Raw genomic sequence first — 18,674 nt, forward strand, 5'->3', positions numbered from 1 at the left:
TTACCGACCAATTCCTATTTAAGTCAAAATGGGAGCCTTGCTACTGTCAAGACATGAAGTTTGTAAAATGTGTAAAAAAAAGATTCTAATTTTGCCTGGGCTGGAAAGGATTAAAAGAGTAAAAGACAACAACAGTAAAAAGCATTGTAACAAATATGTTAACTAAACGAAAGGGAACAGCCATTCACGCTGTATGGGTCTGACAATATCACACTGTCATCATCTCCAAGCTTTAATTTCTCAGAATATCGCTTTCGATCTTTGGGATCAAGAATTGACAAATCGTCTGAAGTCATCTTCCAGTGTGTTTTCTCACTGCACCTGCTTGGAGTCTGGGGTTTTCTACATACCAGTCTGTGCACATGCACAGGAAAGACGGACGTAAACAGAAACAGTGTTCTCTTGTATTTGTTGACTTGTGTTTGTACTGTTGTTTGCAGGACTTTCTGTTTCCTCGGAGTGTTCAGTGCACTCACAGGTCATCGTGCACACTCCCACAGTCCTGTCCTCCTGTGCACAGTGACCGTTCAGCCTTTCTTCCCCCTGTCAAACACATAACATTCCAAAGTCCAGTTGCAGCTGTTCCAAACAGCTGTGTGGATGTGGACAAACACATGCCTTCCATCAACCTCTCCACAGGACATGCTCTGCCCCCTGCTGGCGTTCTGCAGACACTGCAGGCGGCTGAACCTCTTCCTGCTGTAACTGTGAGGAATCCACCAAGGTAGTGAGTGATCAGTGTGTGTGTGTGGGTCTCCGGGAGCTTAGCGCTGTGCTGATGTTGACTGATTGTATACTTGCAGGAAAGTCTCTTTGCTCAGACGCCCTCACATTGATTATCAGAGGAATGTCCATCGATCATCACAGCAACTCAGGTGAGGGACTGACTTCTGACCTTTTCATGTGGCCTCTGACCCCTTACATCATTGAACAATGAGTCTATGGCGGCAGTACAGAATGTTTTACTCGGGAAACGTGCATCACAAGGCTGCATTCATACTGTTGTTGTTTAAAGGGCCATTTCAAGGCATTTAGGGGCCCCAAGCAAAATGGACTTGGAGGCCCCCCTACGCATCAGCACCCTGCCTCGTCTGTCCAAAGCCTACACAAACCACAGCATAGACACACCGTTTAAGCTCACACTTTATATCAATAAAACATTTCTTCGACATTTGAGTGCATTTGAACATTTGCAAAAACCCCACCACCACCCCATAATAGCCAACATATAAAGAGAGTGCAGATTGTGTAGTAACTACAAAATCCAAAATACTTCAAAAAAATATGCACAGTAAACTAAATCAAACATACTTTAAAATGTTATTTAAAAAGTTATTAACAAAAGTAATATTTAAATGTGAACAGGTATAAGTTGTTAACTTAAGGGGGAGGAGATGTGGTATCATCATGGAGCTGTATATGAGTACTAGAGAGCGCAGTCCCAATGCTGCACACTAAATGAAAACGTCCCTTCATGAACAGTGACATGACGTCTCCTAACCGGGCAAAATATTGACGAAGTACCCGGATGTTAATGCATTTTCAATGGAGATTCTCGACTGAACACACTCAGAAAAATGCTCGCAAAATATGTTAAAATACCATTTTGACCTGGATATCGAGCCAGTAAAATTAATTTATATTAAATTATGTCAGGAAAGTATTAAACTTACTCTGACACTCACACACTCCCAAATATTAGTGTTGAAAGTTACACGGATCTGCGCTGTTAAGCTACGCTGCTATAGGCTGAGCTGCTGCTGTTCAACGCAGCGCGGCTCCTACAACCATAACAATATATTTATATATAATATTTTTACACAATTATCCTTTATTGACCGAGTTTCATTCATGAAGTCAGTGGTGTGTACATATCTCTATGTGTGGGTGTGACTGTGAGCGGTACAGCGCGGGTCATTATAATCGCATTATTTTAAGGTGCAAATTTAAAAAAAAAATCCCCAGTCTTGTTGAACAATTTTAATCACTAACGACACATATTTTAACTAGACATTGGTCTAGCAGTGGAAAATATCAACTAGACATAAGTGAAGAGTTAATGGTCCGTGTCATCAGGCGACACAGGCACAGCAGGAGACATACAGCTATTTATCATCGAAATATCACGGACAAAGTGACAAGAATAACCAAAACCACTTACTTATGGAAGGAAATATTGTCTCCCTTGTTCCTCCGTTTGTGGCTTTGCCAACATGCGCAGCTTTTCGGCATATTCCACTTGTTTCTTGATGAGACTAAGTGAACTTCTATGCACGCAAATCACTAACTTGAATTAAATTAAAATGGCGATCATGCCTCCTTCTCGGCACACGGCTCAACACTACTGCGCTCTCTAGTTCTTATATACAGCTCCATGGGTATCATAGATATTATGTTTGCATGTCTACATGAGTCCTTGGGTGTTATGCTCATAAGAGTCCAGCAGAGGGCGATGTAAGACAGTTGAGCTGCCAAGTGTACACGTCAAGGTTACCAATGAAGTTGTCTGAGCATGGCTCAGTAGTTTACTTTTCAGTTCATGAGTAGACATTAATTTACACAGACATTTATTAAGATGCAACACTATTAATATAACACAGCCAGGCAAGTAGCTAACATAAACATTGTATTAAAAAAAAACACTATTTAAAATCAAAGGTATGTAATCATGAATTTGTACTTGTATCATTTCCAGCAGGCAAAACCAAGGCACACAGGCTCGAGCCCAGACTGGGATTCCAGCAGCACAACGCCGTTGTCCACCAACACAATACCAGAGGTCTGCATCGAATACCACCCTGGATTCTAGGTCTATACTCAATTATATGTACAGAGTTATTGCTTTGATACCTCACACACTTCCATCTTGTGCCCTCAACAGGCATTCATTTTTTTCTTCAAATGTTTTTTTTCACCAGTGGGTGCAACAGCTGCTTCCAGGTGGTGAAACCCTACCAGGCCGGACACTACATCATCCACCCGGAGTTTGTGTCTGAATGCCTTCGTTAGACTATTAGGGCAATGACTTTCACCGTGGGAGGGACAGAAGTCCTTCCAGGGGTCCCCAGGTGGCAAAACTGGGGATCATTAACTTCACTATTGTTTAATTCTCTCCTAATTAACCCAGTGAGACATGGCGTAAGAATGATTAATGCAACTGTTTGCTGCACTGTGTCACCACCATTATCGCTCCTCTTACAGCATGGACACCTTTACACTTCAGGACTGAATCAGCAGCAAAACTCTTTCCTTAAGGGTCCTGTGGTGGCTAAACGATATATAGCTCATTAGTCTTCATCCAAGAGGCATAATCTGCCACATGTGGAATGGTTAATGACAATGGGAATACAGTTCATTTCAGCTTTTCCCCTGTGCTAATAACAGCGTATACTCCCTATAGGGCTTGGACAGCAAAAATGTAGATGAGTAATTTAGTCCATCCCAGCCAGCTTGTGCAGGTGATAACTCGAAAACAAAAAATCCTAACATCTTGAAGCTCAACAAATTTAGAAGCACACATACTGAGGATGAACTGATTGGGTTTGTGTTGAGCTTTGATGCACCAGATCAATCCTAAAAGCAATTTAGTGTTAGTTAATGGATGGAATTAAGCTTGAAACAATGGCAAGAAACATGATGCCCAGTATTTGGGGAATTTCAAGATAAATGGCTGTGGGGTTTTGATGCTAATGCAAATTACTGATAGATAACATGAAACACTGCTTTGAAAAGGTTTAACACGTTTGAAACAATGTTTGAACTACAGGTGTTACGTGTCGACGCGGGTTGAGGAGCGGACCTGCGTCTGACGGAACACAGCGCTAAAATAACCAGAAAGCGGTTCCAATAACAAAACAATTTATTTTTTCCACCCTCTGGTGCATAACAAAGTGTATGAACAAAAGATGCATCAGTCTGGTGGAGTGAAGGCTGGCACGCTCTCCAGCGCCTAAAAGGATCGAAGCCCGGCGCTTCTGGACTCACTTTACCGCCAAACACCCCCCAGGTGGACACGACAAACAGACTCTCTGCGAAGGATAGAAAAGGTGAGGTAAGTCAGCAGCTACAACCAATATCCTTCAAAAGACACACACCATCAGCAACACATTCAGGTCTGTATTTAAGCTTTATGTAAATGAGCAGCTTCTCACAACAGGTGGAGGATTACCACTCCGCACGCCACGGCAGTGAGAAGCGAGCTGCACAATTCTCATCACAATTCAAATCTACAGCGTAACAAAATACCAAGTTACTATCAACAATTAGTCAAACAAGTAATCACCTCAGATGTGTGCTGACAGCATGTGTCCCTCACCCTTCTTCCTTCACAGGCACGATGTGTCAATACCAGGCGCGGTCCTCAGCGTCTCACAAACGAACATCACAAGGTCGAGTTCCCGGCAATTCTGCTTGAATCACACATGGCTTAAATGCAGAACACCATCTCATTATCTGCTTCAGCTGAAAGTCTTTAAGGTTGCGCTTGAGCACCATCCACAGGTGCTGCACATAACGCTGATGAGGGTGAAGGACTCTTCAGCCAGCACCTTCTCCACAGACAAATCAGTTTTCATACCACCTGGAGAGCAAAGAAAAGAAAAGAACACCAAAATGTCCAGCCACACCCCCCCAACACACAACAACAGGCATGAAAAGGAAAACAACACAATCTGAGCTGAACTACACAACAGAATGTAACTGAAAAGTAAAACCAAATCAAAGGGTTGATACATGTGTCTGATAATGGTACAACTTTTTATTGGGAGTGTAAAATAACATGGGTGAACTTGAAACACTGCTTCAAAACTACTCGTGTCACTGTTTTTATCTGGCAGATTGCAATTGAGAGGTGCATGCTGCCCCCTACTGTGCAGCAGTGTGCAGAGTATAATTCTTATCGACCAACAGAAATATACAACGAATTAATTTTTCCAGTTAAATCAGTCTTTAGGAAAGTTAAATAGAGCTATAATATTATTTTTCCATTCCTTGTTCTCTCACATCTGGTCTATCAAAAGTCACTCTCATTTCTTCTTAACATAGAACCTTTGATAAATCTGTCTTCAGATATTTCTTGGTCCAATCGTGATGTTTCAGTTTGTGAGTGTTGTTCAGTGGTGGTCCTATTTCAGCTGTCCTTACCTTGGCCATGTCTCTGAGAACTGAACAACTTGTACTTCTGGTTGCAGTTCTGGAATATGGTGGCACTGTAGGATAATGGATTCTTGGTTGTCCATCCATCCATTTTCCATACCCACTTCCTCCACTTAAGGGTCACGGGGGTTGGAACCTACCCCAGCAGTCATAGGACGTGAGGCAGGGTACACAGTGGACAGGACGTCAGTCTGTTGCAGGGCCACATATAGACCAACAAACACATTCACACCTATGGACAAGTTAAAGATTCCAATTCACCTAACCTGCATGTTGTTAAATGTGGGAGGAAGCCGTGGCACCCAGAACTCACGCAAACACGGGGAGAACATGCAAACTCCACACAGAAAGGGCACAGGTGGTAATCAATCACATGACCTTCTTGTTATGAGGCAACAGTGCTACCCACTAAGCTGCCGTGGTTGCTCGGACTCTCGGTAGTGTCTCATTTAATTATTCTGAAGTATTTTCCAGCTAATTTGCATCTTTTCTTCTCCTCATAGTTCTTGTGGCCCTGCTGACTATTCATTCATTCATTCATTTTCTATACCCCCTTATTCCAATTAAAGATCAAGGGGGAGTTGGAGCCCATTCCAGTGGTCACTGGGCAAAAGGCGGGGTACACCTTGGACAGGACTCCAGTCTAGCGCAGTGTCACAGGCAAACACATTCACACTCTCACACAATAGTGCCAGTGTTCACTGATGTCTGGGTGAGGAATGGTCTAGTGGTTAAATGGTAGGCTTAAAACCAGCGGCTCCTTTGTTCAAAGCCCAGCCAGACTGGAAAATCACTAAAGGCCCTTGGGTGAGGTCCTTAATGTTACTTTATTTACTGGGCTCACTTGGTATCTTAACTTTCTAACTAACTTTCTAAATAAGATTTCAAACACAATAAAAACACTATTAGATCTGCTGAACAGCAGAGATCTTGTTGCCATGGTGGGCCAAAAAAAAAAAAAAAAAGCGGTGGTGGCCTCATGTGGCCTGCTTGCCCCAAATTTGGTATCCCTGTTTCAGACAGATTGTTTATGCAAGAACAGTTTAATTTACGAGTCATTATTGTACATTATTGTTTTGTGGATAAAATGTCAGACAAAGGAGCTTGGATAACATATGACACTATAATATTGCATTATAATAGGCTTTCAGTTCTTATGATGGACGCCCTTGGGTCAGGGCGTTATTCTGCTGGCCTTTGACTTCATTCTCAGCCAACAACTACAGGACAAAGGGCAGTCGTTATCAGTGAACTGCTTGTAAACAAAAATGCCCCCCCCTCCCCCCCCCAAAAAAGGTGTTAGTTTGCATAAATTACTGGAAGTGTCTTTCAAGGTTCCTACCAAGTATTTAAAAGTTTACAACAGCTGGACTTCTTGTTGCTCTTCATATTTTCCACATGCTCATACAATTCTTCAGTTTCCATTAAAGCTGCTGAATGTTTGCAAACAGGGGCTATACTTTTTTATCTTGTCAAGAAAGGGCAAAAGGCTATGATGGCATTTAAGGGCCACGCTGATTTCTTTTTAGACTTCGAGAATATAGTCATAATATTACTAGAATAAGTCGTAATTTTATGAGGAATACTCGCCATATTATTATTATTATTATTATTATTATTATTGTTATTATATATTACATATGAATAAAGTGGTAATTTTATGAGAAAATACTCGTCATAATTTCTCCACTGTGAGATCAATAAAGTATATCTCATATTATATCTTATTATTATATATTATATATAACATATGACTTTATTCTCGTAATATTACGAGTTTTTTCCTCACAAAATTACGTTTTTTTTTCATGAAATTACAACTTTATTTTCGAAGTCTTAAAAAAACCCTCAATGTTGCCCTTAAACTTTCAACTTTACGTTATTTCTGCACGGAACAAATGTGTATGTGTGCTCTGTTCACACTAGACTACATTTCCCATGATTCAGTGGGCGCTTTCAAGGATCATTTTGCAACATGTACTTTTTCTGTGACAAACAGCTACTTGAGAGGGATCGCTGCAGATCGGTAAGCAAACGTGCGATTTATCGAAGCTTAAAAGGAGAAGATAATGCCTTGGTTGTTTCTGTTTGTTGTTCTTTTAGGCTGTTAACTTTCCTGTAGCCTACCGCAAGTGAAACCACAGCGTTCTAAAGCTCTAAGTAACAAAATCAGCAATGTTCTCCAATGTTTACCACACAGTCACTGATAAATGTGCGGTTATTATTGCTCGTCTCTGTGCAGTAAGTCAAATATTCCAAGTAGATAGCGCCGTTAAATGAATACGCCTTCATTTTGAACCACTAAATTCAATTTGCAGAAATAATATTCAAATTCACATAAAAAAAAAAACACTGACGTGAACTTTTTGACGAGGTTAAAAACAGGCGGCAAATATCCAGCGTGTTTTAAAGATACGGTTTGGCGCGGACTTTACCCCAACGCCCTCTGGTGGCCATTTTGGCCGATGGAAATATCGGCCAAACAACACCATGTAATTTGGTCACTTTTCAAAGGGGTCAGACTCGTCAATAAAGATAATTTAATGTGCGATGGTTCATTTCAGGTCAGCTTGGTGTATAAATCTCATTATTCCAGACAGTGAGAGCTGTCAGCTGGCTGTTAGAAGCCCCTTTCACACCGGGCTTGCAAGCAGTTACATTGTGATGCGTATGGAGTACGCTGGAAAATTGCGCAGTTTTGGTATAGTCCCTATGTAGGCTGGTGTATAATGACATATGGTTGCGTTCCTAGTCTTGCTTACAGTTGTATGTACATATGTAGCACTCCTGCATACTTTTAGTTTTTTTTTGGCATTGCAAAAATGTACTTTGTTCTCAAAAGGATACATGAAAAACAAACGGCACTCACGTTTCCAGATGTACAGCAGGACACAAGCTGCTGCCTCATCAGGGCTTGGAGAGGGAGAGAGAATATTGCTCTTTTTTTCAGGACTGGCTGTTTCTGCCTTGTGTTGCGTTTTGGAAATGAGGAAATGCCTCTGTCCTGAAAACATGTATTCAGAGTGGGTGTGCCATCTAGTGTTCAAGAGAAGAAACTTCAGTCACTGACCCAACAACAAGTGTACCAAAACATAAAATCTAGGCTTGCATCTTTGATGTACCTTCTGGCAAATTGTAGCTCCAGTTTTTAGATCCACACAATAACTGTTCGCAAAATTTAAAATAGTTTCTTCCAAGTCTTGAACTTGTGCAGGCTCAGATGTACTTGATACAAGCAAAATAACTCAGAAGCTGTTTGTTACAAAAGCCCAGCAGTATTGTTGGTCATCTTCAAGCAAAATAAAAACTGTTAAGTAATAATGGTTGTGTTTTTTTTTTTTTTAATGCTTTCAAAATAGGTATCAGATCGTATTGGATTGGATCAGAAGCCAAAATATCTGGATCGAGACATCCTTAGTAAACAATAATATAAAATAAATAATTAGTAAAAAATACATGAAGAAATGTGTGGACAGCCACTTGCTGACCTGCTGAATGATGTCCAGGACCTGTGTCTCATCAATATTATTGTCCCCGCTGGTTCTGCTGTCCTCTTGGGAATGACCATGCAATCCTTTGCTGGTCAGGCTCGGGGATCCGCTTGAAGCCCAGCTCGATGTATGTACGGGCTTCTTGATCCCCTGGAAGCCTCCTTGATGTGTGCGAGGATTCTCAGTTCAAATCCCAGCCTGACCGGAAAATCACTAAGGGCCCTTGGGCAAGGTCCTTAATCCCCTAGTTGCTCCCAGTGTGTAGTGAGTACCTTGTATGGCAGCACCTTCACATTAGAGTGAATGTGACATTATTTTAAAGCGCTTTGAGCATCTGATGCAGATGGAAAAGCGCTGTATAAATGCAGTCCATTTACCATAATATACTTTGTCGCCTTATGAGCTGTCTGTATCCAATCCTCATGACCAAAGGCTGAGGAAATGTGAACTCCAGTGCACAATCCAAAATAAATAAATAAAAAACAGCCTTTAGTCTAACAAAATCAAGAGTTCCTTCGGCTGCTCCCTTGTTTGCACTCGGGGTCGCCACAGCAGATCCAAGGCGGATCTGCATGTTTAATTGGCACAGGTTTTATGCCGGGTGCCCTTCCTGATGCAACTCCACATTACATGGAGAAATGTGACAGAGGTGGGATTTGAACCGGGAAACTTCTGCACTGAAACAAAGCACATTAACCACTTTCTAACAAAAACAAGTGCTTTATGTATTTTGTGTCACATTTCATAAAATTTTGTGCAGTCGACTAAACCAAGGAAAGCTACAGTGGGAAAAATAAGTATTTGACCCCCTGTCAGTTTTGCAGGTTTTCCCACCTACAAAGAATGGAGAGGTCTGTAATTCTTTTATCATAGGTATACTTCAACTGTGAGAGACAGAATCTAAAAAAATCCAGAAAATCACATTGTATGACTTTTAAATAATTAATTTGCATTTTGTTGCATAAAATAAGTATTTGATCACCTACCAACCAGCAAGAATTCTGGCTCACACAGACCTGTTAATTTTGCTTTAAGAAGCCCTCTTATTCTGCACTCTTTACCTGTATTAATTGCACCTGTTTGAACTTGTTACCTGTATAAAAGACACCTGTTCACACACTCAATCAATCACACTCCAACCTGTCCACCATAGCCAAGACCAAAGAGCTGTCTAAGAACACCAGGGACAAAACTGTAGACCTGCACAAGGCTGGGATGGACTACAGGACAACAGGCAAGCAGCTTGGTAGAAGACAACAACTGTTATGATTATTTATTAGAAAGTGGAAGAAACACAATATGACTGTCAATCTCCAAGAACTACAGGAAACGTCTGACCTCTGTAATGGCAGACAAATGCTTCTGTACCAATTGCTAAGCTCTGTTTTTCTAGGGGATCAAATACTTAATTCCCCACTGTAGCTAGCTCACCGAAATGATCAAATCTCACGTTTTAGTCAAACACGAACATTGTCTAGCATGTAATGCAACACTCTGTTGCTCTCATCTCATTGAGTGTGGACTTTGAACGCTGTGTTTGACACATTTCAGCTAGAATCAAACTCTTGCCTTTGACATTCCACAGCTCCAGTTGCGTCACAGATTTGTGCACAGTTAAAAAACATTTATTGTGCAGCACACGAACGAGTCATTGTTTAAGTTAAAAAAAAGAAAAGAAAAAAGCCTTCATCTGCCATTATGAAAAACAGGTTGACACTGTTGACAGCCAGAGACCGTATTTGGCGAGCATTCGGGTTTCATTATCCTAATCAGCAAGATTTTCATTTGTAGTCCTAAACACAGCACACACATCAGAGTGGGACATTCTGACTGTCTGCACTGGTCAAGAATTTGCGCTCCATGTTGAGGGAGCTGCTCCTGGTAACTGTCGCTTCTTTGCATTACCCGGTGTGTTTGGTCGACTTATTGAGAACATCATAAATCCCCATTTATTTTAAAATATGTTTCAGGCCTACATTTTACTGAATGTAAGAAGATCAAGGTTCAGTTTGTGTGCATAACAGTGGATGAACATGGTTTCAGGTTTTCATGGTTTTCATCTGGATCCACACCTCATTAAGATCTGTTACCATCACAGAGGCTCAGTCATACTTCTGAACTACCACCTTCCAACTCAACTTGTATTTATTTACGCAGCAGTCCCAAAACATAAATTGTAATAGCTCGTGCTCACCTGTCATTACTCACCTCATCAAATCCTAAGATAGCCTCCCTCACCACATAGGTCACCTCTGTTTGAGCCACATAACACAAAATTACAGACTTTGACTTTGTAACATCCTTTGTTTCATTTGTTTCAACAAGTAGGGTTGCATTAGTCTTATTAATTTAGATTGTTGATCCAATAAGCAATAAAGGTCTGAAATGGCTTTTTGAGATTTTATTTCCATCTTCAGTAAAGGTGCGTTTACACATAACCAAGACGCGTTACGAATGTCATTTTTCTGTCATACGTGACACATTCCTGACATTCTTAATGTGACTTAACGCATCTGAATAGGTTTCTTAATAATGCGTGTTGGTGCGTGATATTCTTGATATTCGTGGAGCATGTTTTTGCCTGTCAAAAAATCTTCCACAAATGTCACACACCACCCTCATTTCATCTCACGTGGAGGTCGAAACTGACTGTATTGATCCGTCTTGATGAGTAGTGATCCTTAATAGAACGTGACAACGTTCGTAGTGGTTCCTGTGATGGTTCTTGGAGCCCAAACTGTCACGTGTTATTACGAAGTGACACAGAAACTGTCAAGTTTTGACACGACTTGTAATGTGGCGTCACATTTCACTGCGCGCCACGACGAATCAGTTTTCTGTCACGTGCACACAATTAAACTTGGCTCCAAGTGTCGTTCCACAGTTCCTGCTGAAGCTCCTCAGGACGTTCCTGTTCCTGTTCCACCTGCTGTTGTAACCGATGAGCGGGAGAACGAGTCTGAGCAACCAGAGGAGCGAGAGGAGACTCATGTGCAGCCAGACATCTCTGCACCTCCTCCAGTCCAGCGGAGGAAGAAGCGCGCACACAAACCCTGCTGCACCGCATTCAGTGTGATTGCTGACACCAAGTTGGCTAAAAGACTAATTTCAGTGCTCTTCAGTGCGCTCCTGCAGGTGTTCCACCTGCTGCATGTGCCTGATGTTTGGGAAAATGCGCGAGACGAGAGCCGCATGAAGCCACACATCTGGCTCTGTCCGTCTCCTCCTCCTCCTCTCTGCACCACTCCATGGAACAGAGCCCAACTACACATGCAGTCACAAAGTTCTTCTGAAAAACTGGGCAGTTTTGTCCATTCCTCTTTGCAGCACCTCAGGTTGGATGGGGAGTGCCAGTGCAGAGCCATTTTCAGATCTCTCCAGAGATGTTCAATCGGATTCAGGTCTGGGGTCTGCCTGGATCACTCAAGGACATTCACAGAGTTGTCCTGAAGCCACTCCTTTGATATTTTGGCTGTGTGCTTAGGGTCATTGTCCTGCTGAAAGATGAACCATTGCCCCAGTCTGAGGTCAAGAGCGCTCTGGAGCAGGTTTTCATCCAGACGCCTCCTACCAAAAGGCAGACTGCTATTGGCTAGTGACTAAGCAATTGCTTTAATTAGCACCTATTGTGCTCTAGTTAGCACCCTCCTAATGACAGGGTAGCTGTCCCTCCTAACAATGGGACTGATGCCTGTCCTGATGGTGTGAATGACTCATTACCATGAACAAAAGACTGAAACTGCTTTGATCTGAGTACCCCATTGTAAACAGGGGACAAAGCGTGTCTCAGACCCCTTCCCCGGTTAAGGCTGGGTTTCAACTGTCACATAGAATACCTCTTTCACCCCTCTCTCAAACCATTTCTTCTCTCTGGCTAAGATTTTAACTTCCTTGTCCTCAAACGTGTGATTAGTATCTTTAAGGTGGAGATGAACTGCAGACTGAGGTCCACTGGCGCCCTCTCTGCGGTGCTCGTATAGCCTTTTGTGTAAAGGTTGCTTCATCTCACCTATGTAGTGTTCATTACAGTTTTCTTGACATCGGATAGAATACACTACATTGATCCCTAGTTACAAACAGAGCAATGTAGTTGCTCCTACACTTATATAACAATATGAGTGTAGGAATGACAATCCAGCCCTTCTGTACATGTGGCAACAGGTAGGTAATTCAAATGATTATATAAAGAGCTGTTCTGGAAGGCAGAATTCACATTGTGGATCAGCTACAGCTGGTGGAAATAACCGCACGTGAGTCAGTGTGTGTTCACACAGACTGATCAATTTACTGCTCTAATATATTCAGTCATCTTTACACTTATATTTATTCACCCTTTTGACAGTTTTCTGTTATAAATCAGTATATATATGGTAACGTAATACAGTGATACAGCAGTGACCACGGCACACCAGAGTTTTTTTTTTTTTAATTGGAGCAAGACGGCGCACACAGCATGTCATCAGACAGCGTGGATTCTGATGATGAAGAAGTTCCCTCTTTTGTTCTGGACGAGGAACCAGAGCAGGTGGGCCCACCGATGTGCACACAGATCTCCACAGCTTCTGTTTGCAGTTTCTCCAGGACTCAGGCGCTATGAGCTTTGTCCCAGCGCAGAGTCCTGGAACTCAGACATGCAGACACGCACTGCTCCAGCTGTGGCTCCAGGCGCGTTTCATTTAAAGCGTGAAGATCATTAGCTTTGGTTTTGTTATGTTCCTCTTTTGTCCCTATTGCGCTCTTGCTTCGCAGGGTATTCGGTGATAAAGCTCTTTCGTCCACCTTTTCTCAATGAATTGTGAATTTTTTTTTTTAACTTTTTTCCCTTCGTTCAGGAATCGTTGTGTGACTGGGCCATTAGGGCATTGTCAGAGTTGTTCAAAGTTGGACCTGAACTCAGTTTACACACACAGAAATGATCACGCAAGAGACACTGAATTTCTTTGTCCTGTACAGGAGAGGACCAATGAGAAGCTCCTTCAGAAAGAACTGTCGTCCATCCTAAAGGTCCCGCCCATTTGCCTCTCCTTTTTATTGAATATTGTTACATACAGCATATAGGAGTGACAATATCACAAAACAATGGAAAGACACAAAGTCTGGTCTCGCATTGATATGAAAACTGTTATGGCTTTTAAGTCCTCAGTCTCCTAAGTTTCCATAACAATGTCCAGCCCTTGAACCGTGTTCCAGTTACAATGCTCTTCTTCAAGGCTGAACCATTAATCAAAAGTACACATCTGCGATTAGCCAAACATGACCCTAGCCAACCAGTCTGGACATTCTGGCAAAACAATCTGCACATTGAATGGTCAAAGATCATCTGCTCACTTTTCTTGTTTGACAGTCTTAATGATCACTTGAGCCATTCAGCGTATATGATTGCTTTTGACACTAAGTAATTATTTAAAGGAATAATGGTACATGAACTTTCACACATGCATATACGTATATATGAAAAATAGAGAACAGAATCAAAGACATGATTACTGAGAGTACATCAAAGTGAAGACATTAATATTTGATAATACATATATTGACAATATAGAGGAAAAACCCTGTCATTCTTCCCCCCTGTTTATCGAATTTAATATCTACACGCCTAACATTATCGTAGAAATATCAAAAACTTACAAACAGTGTACTTAACCACCAGTTTTCCCTGTCGGGACGGGGTGACATAATTCAGTCTCCAATAGCAATAACGCAACATAGTAATGGTCCAGCAATAAGCCATCAACTGTGGTGGAAATCATCCGTTGAGCCATTGATCAAGCAAGAGGAATCATACAACAAATCATAACACGTAGTAAGTCAATTCAGTGGTTTCCATCAGATACATACCCGTAGAACACCATTTCTGTGTCAGTTGAACAGTCTTAAATTAAATCATGTCATTGAGTTTCAAAATCTTTGATTAATAAACAGTGGATTGGTATGATCCCAATAACCTGCATTATGAATTATTCTTAATCCTCTTTCGTTTTTTTTTCTGTCTCTAAGGTTGAATAATGGTTGTACTGCAGTGTTGTAGTTATTGCCCTATACTTCAGCACCATAAGTCAAGTAAGGCGCAATCAGTGTGCAACACAGAGTATGTAGTGCTTTCTCTTGACTACAACCCCTGGCAATAATTATGGAATCACCGGTCTCGGAGGATGTTCATTCAGTTGTTTAATTTTGTAGAAAAAAAGTGGATCACAGACATGACACAAAACTAAAGTCATTTCAAATGGCAACTTTCTGGCTTTAAGAAACACTATAAGAAATCAGGAAAAAAATTGTGGCAGTCAGTAATGGTTACTTTTTTAGACCAAGCAGATAGTCTTTATTGTCATTGTTACTTTTTACAAAGTCACAACGAAATTGAAAGTGCTTCGGCTCGTGAGTTAAGAGTAATAAATAGTTTAAAAACATAAAAACATATTGCACTGACTATGAACAGGAATAAAACATCTAAAAAGAAAAAATATAAAACGAATTGCACTGTTTATGGACAGGAATGGTACGGTCACAGGTTGCACTGGGTGAAAAAGACTGCCACCAGATGTACTGCATACTGAACATACTATTTCACCTTGAAGAGTTAAGTGCCATGATTGCCTTTGGATAAAGACTATTTTTTAGACGGTTTGTTCTGGTTTGTAATATTCTGTATCTCCTGCCTGATGGCATGAGCTGAAACTGACAATGTCCAGGGTGTGAGACGTCCTTTGAAATATCTGTTGCCTTCCTGCAGCATCTGGATGTGTAAATGTCTTCCAGTGTGGGGAGGGGGCAGCCTATGATCTTCTCTGCTGCCCTAACGACCCTATGTAGCACCTTCTTCTCTGAGGATGTGCAGCTGCCATACCAAACACACAGTCTATATGTGAGCACACTCTCTATGGAGCAGTGATAGAAGGCGAGAAGCAGATTCTGAGGAAGACTGTTCCTCCTGAGAATTCTCAAAAAGTACAGTCTCTGCTGCGCCTTCTTCAGCAGCTCCTTGGTGTTGGCGTGCCATGTCTGGCTGTTCTCCAGCTCAATGCCGAGAAACCTGAACACCGGCACCCGCTCCACACAGATCCCCCCGATAAAAAGTGGTTGGATGTCAGACTTGTTCCTTCTAAAGTCAACAACAAGCTCCTTTGTTTTTGTTGTGTTAAGGAGCAGGTTGTTGACTGAACACCACTCTGCCAGCCGCTCCACCTCGTCCCTGTAGGCTAGCTCTCCTATGTCGTCTGAGATGAGTCCGACTACTGTCGTGTCATCTGCGAACTTTATTATCTTATTACTAGGGTGGGTAGGGACACAGTCATAGGTGTAAAGAGTGTAGAGGAGCGGGCTAAGCACACAGCCCTGTGGTGAGCTGGTGCTAAGACAAAGAGCAGTGGTGATGTTGGAACCCAGCCTGACCCTCTGGGAGCGGTCTGTCAAAAAGTCCAATATCCAGCTGCAGGTGAGTGGAGGGAGTCCAAGGTCTGCCAGCTTGGACACCAGACGTTGTGGAAGGATGGTGTTAAACGCTGAGCTGAAATCCACAAAGAGCATTCTTGCGTAGCTCCCTCGTTGTTCCAAGTGGGTCAGCGGGGCATGAAGTGCTGTAGAAACAGCATCCTCCGTAGATCTCTTTGCTTTATAAGCAAATTGAAAAGGGTCCAAATCAGCTGGCAGGCAGGATATGATATGACTCCACACCAGTTTCTCAAAGCACTTCATAATAACTGGTGTTAGTGCCACTGGGCGGTAGTGGGGAGAACTACTTTAAGATCTGCATGATTAAAGTCCCCAGAAATGATATGAACAGCCTCAGGGTATCTGTTCTGTTTGTCGCTAATGCTGTCGTGCAAATGCCCCAGGGCAGAGTTAGCATTAGCGTCGGGTGCTACATACACGGCAGTAAGCAGCACAGCATTTAACTCCCGCGGGAGGTAGAAGGGTCTGCATTTAATCGTCATGAACTCCACGTCTGGAGAGCAATGTCTAGTGACTACTGTAGAATTCGTGCACCAGCTGTTATTAACATAAATGCACAGCCCCCCTCCTCTTTTCTTTCCGGAGCTTTCTGACCTGCCTTGCCGGTGTACTGTATAACCTGCTAGCTCGATAGCCGTATCCGGTATAAGTGGATTTAACCACGTCTCCGTGAGCAGCAGAGTGAAGCAGTCCCGGATAGCCTTATCGGTTGCAATCCGCAGCTTCCACTCGTCCAATTTGTTTGTAAGAGACCGTACATTTGAGAGAAAAATGCTTGGGAGCGATGGTCTATGTGGCCGCTTCCGTAGCCTCAGTAGCACACCACCCCGGCATCCCCTCTTCTGTTTGTGTTCACTACGCCGTCGTCGGCTCCTCGATACTGGGATCGTAATCCACGGAGAGCCCGGTGTCTGTGCAGTGTCATCCGGAATGTTGTGGACACGGAGAAACTCGTACGACACGCTTCCCTTAATCCGTTGTCCAATAGATAAAACGTCCAGCCGGTTATAAATGTTTTTAACCAGGCAGGATGGAAAAACAAAACTCTGAGCCAAAGAACACAAAGCCGCTGCGACTACGCGCGCCGCCATATTGGACATATACAGCCTTAGTATGTTGGATATGTGCTGTCTAGTTGATCCTGACATCGATGACCACCCCTAATGACTTGTTCTCTCTAACAGGTTCTACATTTACTCCCTGTATGTTTAACTGTATTTGTTCATCCTTTTTATAGTTTCCAAATAACATTATTTTAGTTTTTTAGACCAACTTATTGACAGTTTGTTCATATCGAATTGAACCAACTCTTCAACTGTATCATCTTCAATCCCAGATCATGTAATAATCGTTACGAATTATCTTCTGAACAAAATAAGTTCGTATCATCTGCAAATTCGCTCTAAACAGATCTGAGACTTTACATAAATCATTGATATACAATATGCATAACTTATAACTTTGGTGCCTACACAGAACCCTGAGGAACTCCACAAACGACACAAACTTTATGTGTTTATTAATCGCTTCTATTGCACCTTAACCTATATTGACTATCATTCAGCAGGTTGCGTTGTCCAATAATCTGTTATTGCAAAGTTTTTCTGCTGTTTTTGAGAAGACACATGCATATAGTTAGTAAAGATGCTTGTGACCAAATTTGAATAAATGTATCACTTCCTTCTGGTCTGAATTGTAACGTGGTTCATATATTTTTTCATACCACCACACAGTAAACGCCACAATCACAGCAATAATTGTCAAAATCATTATCAGGGTGCGTAATTTGCAGCCTGCTCTGGCAGCAAAGCTCTCCATAGCTAAAACAGTATTTTGAACAACCTGTTCACAATCCCCCTGTCATGAGGTTTTCTCTTCTTTTTTTTTTCCTAGGGACATAGAGAGAGACAACAGTTCTGGTCTTGAAGATGTCTTCTTTCTTTGGTGACAGTTCAAAAGGTTCAGTTTGTGTGGGCTTAGGGGCTGAAGGTGACAGTTCAGTCTCATTTCTGTTCAGCAAGGGACTGAGGGAATCTGGAACTCTTTTTATGTTAGCTCCCTTCAGCTGTAGTGCATAAATCTGTTCTATCATCAGTATGTGTAAAGCATGTTGCAAGTGGAATTAAAATAATGTGTCATGTACTCTGTCCTGTGCCCTGTTCTTGACATTTTCTTTAAACACAGGTGCACAGGAATAGAACAGGATTGTCTCCCATTCTCAAAGATGCAGTTTCGTCTGCTTCTTTTCTCCTGGTCTGGTCACGTCAGTGCTCTTATTTCAGGCTTGTAGTACATCTGCTTGTTATCCTGGTTCAAGTTGACAGGCCTTTCCTCGGTCACAACTGGTTACTCGTCTGCTTTGGGACCCTGGCACCTGCTTCAACCTCTGGTCTTTGTCTTTGTTCACTCCTGGTCACTCTCTGTCTCTGTTGTGACGCACTTCCAGCCGTTACTGGGCCTATAGGCCATCAGCCGTCACTGTTACATGTCGCTCCCCTTGTTTTCTCGGGATCTTTCAGGTATCTTTGTCTTTTACAGTGGGATAGATGCACCCAAGATGACATTTCTGCAATT

General features: G+C 42.1%; 1 protein-coding gene and 1 long non-coding RNA gene across 2 annotated transcripts in view; both read left to right on the forward strand.

The window, feature by feature from the left end:
• The first annotated feature begins 714 nt into the window (after positions 1-714).
• Positions 715-3,676, forward strand: LOC117507259. Its single transcript, XR_004559658.1, has 3 exons — positions 715-875; positions 2,699-2,809; positions 2,919-3,676. It is a non-coding gene; the product is annotated as an uncharacterized LOC117507259 (long non-coding RNA).
• Positions 3,677-7,102: 3,426 nt separating this feature from the next.
• Positions 7,103-18,674, forward strand: part of myorg (myogenesis regulating glycosidase (putative)) — a 105,882-nt gene continuing 94,310 nt past the window's right edge. The window contains exon 1 of the mRNA XM_034167089.1: positions 7,103-7,180. The gene's annotated coding sequence lies outside the window, so the exon portion shown is untranslated. The remainder of the gene's footprint in view (positions 7,181-18,674) is intronic.

Source organism: Thalassophryne amazonica, chromosome 3 (genome assembly GCF_902500255.1).
Source record: "Thalassophryne amazonica chromosome 3, fThaAma1.1, whole genome shotgun sequence".
NCBI lineage: Eukaryota > Metazoa > Chordata > Actinopteri > Batrachoidiformes > Batrachoididae > Thalassophryne > Thalassophryne amazonica.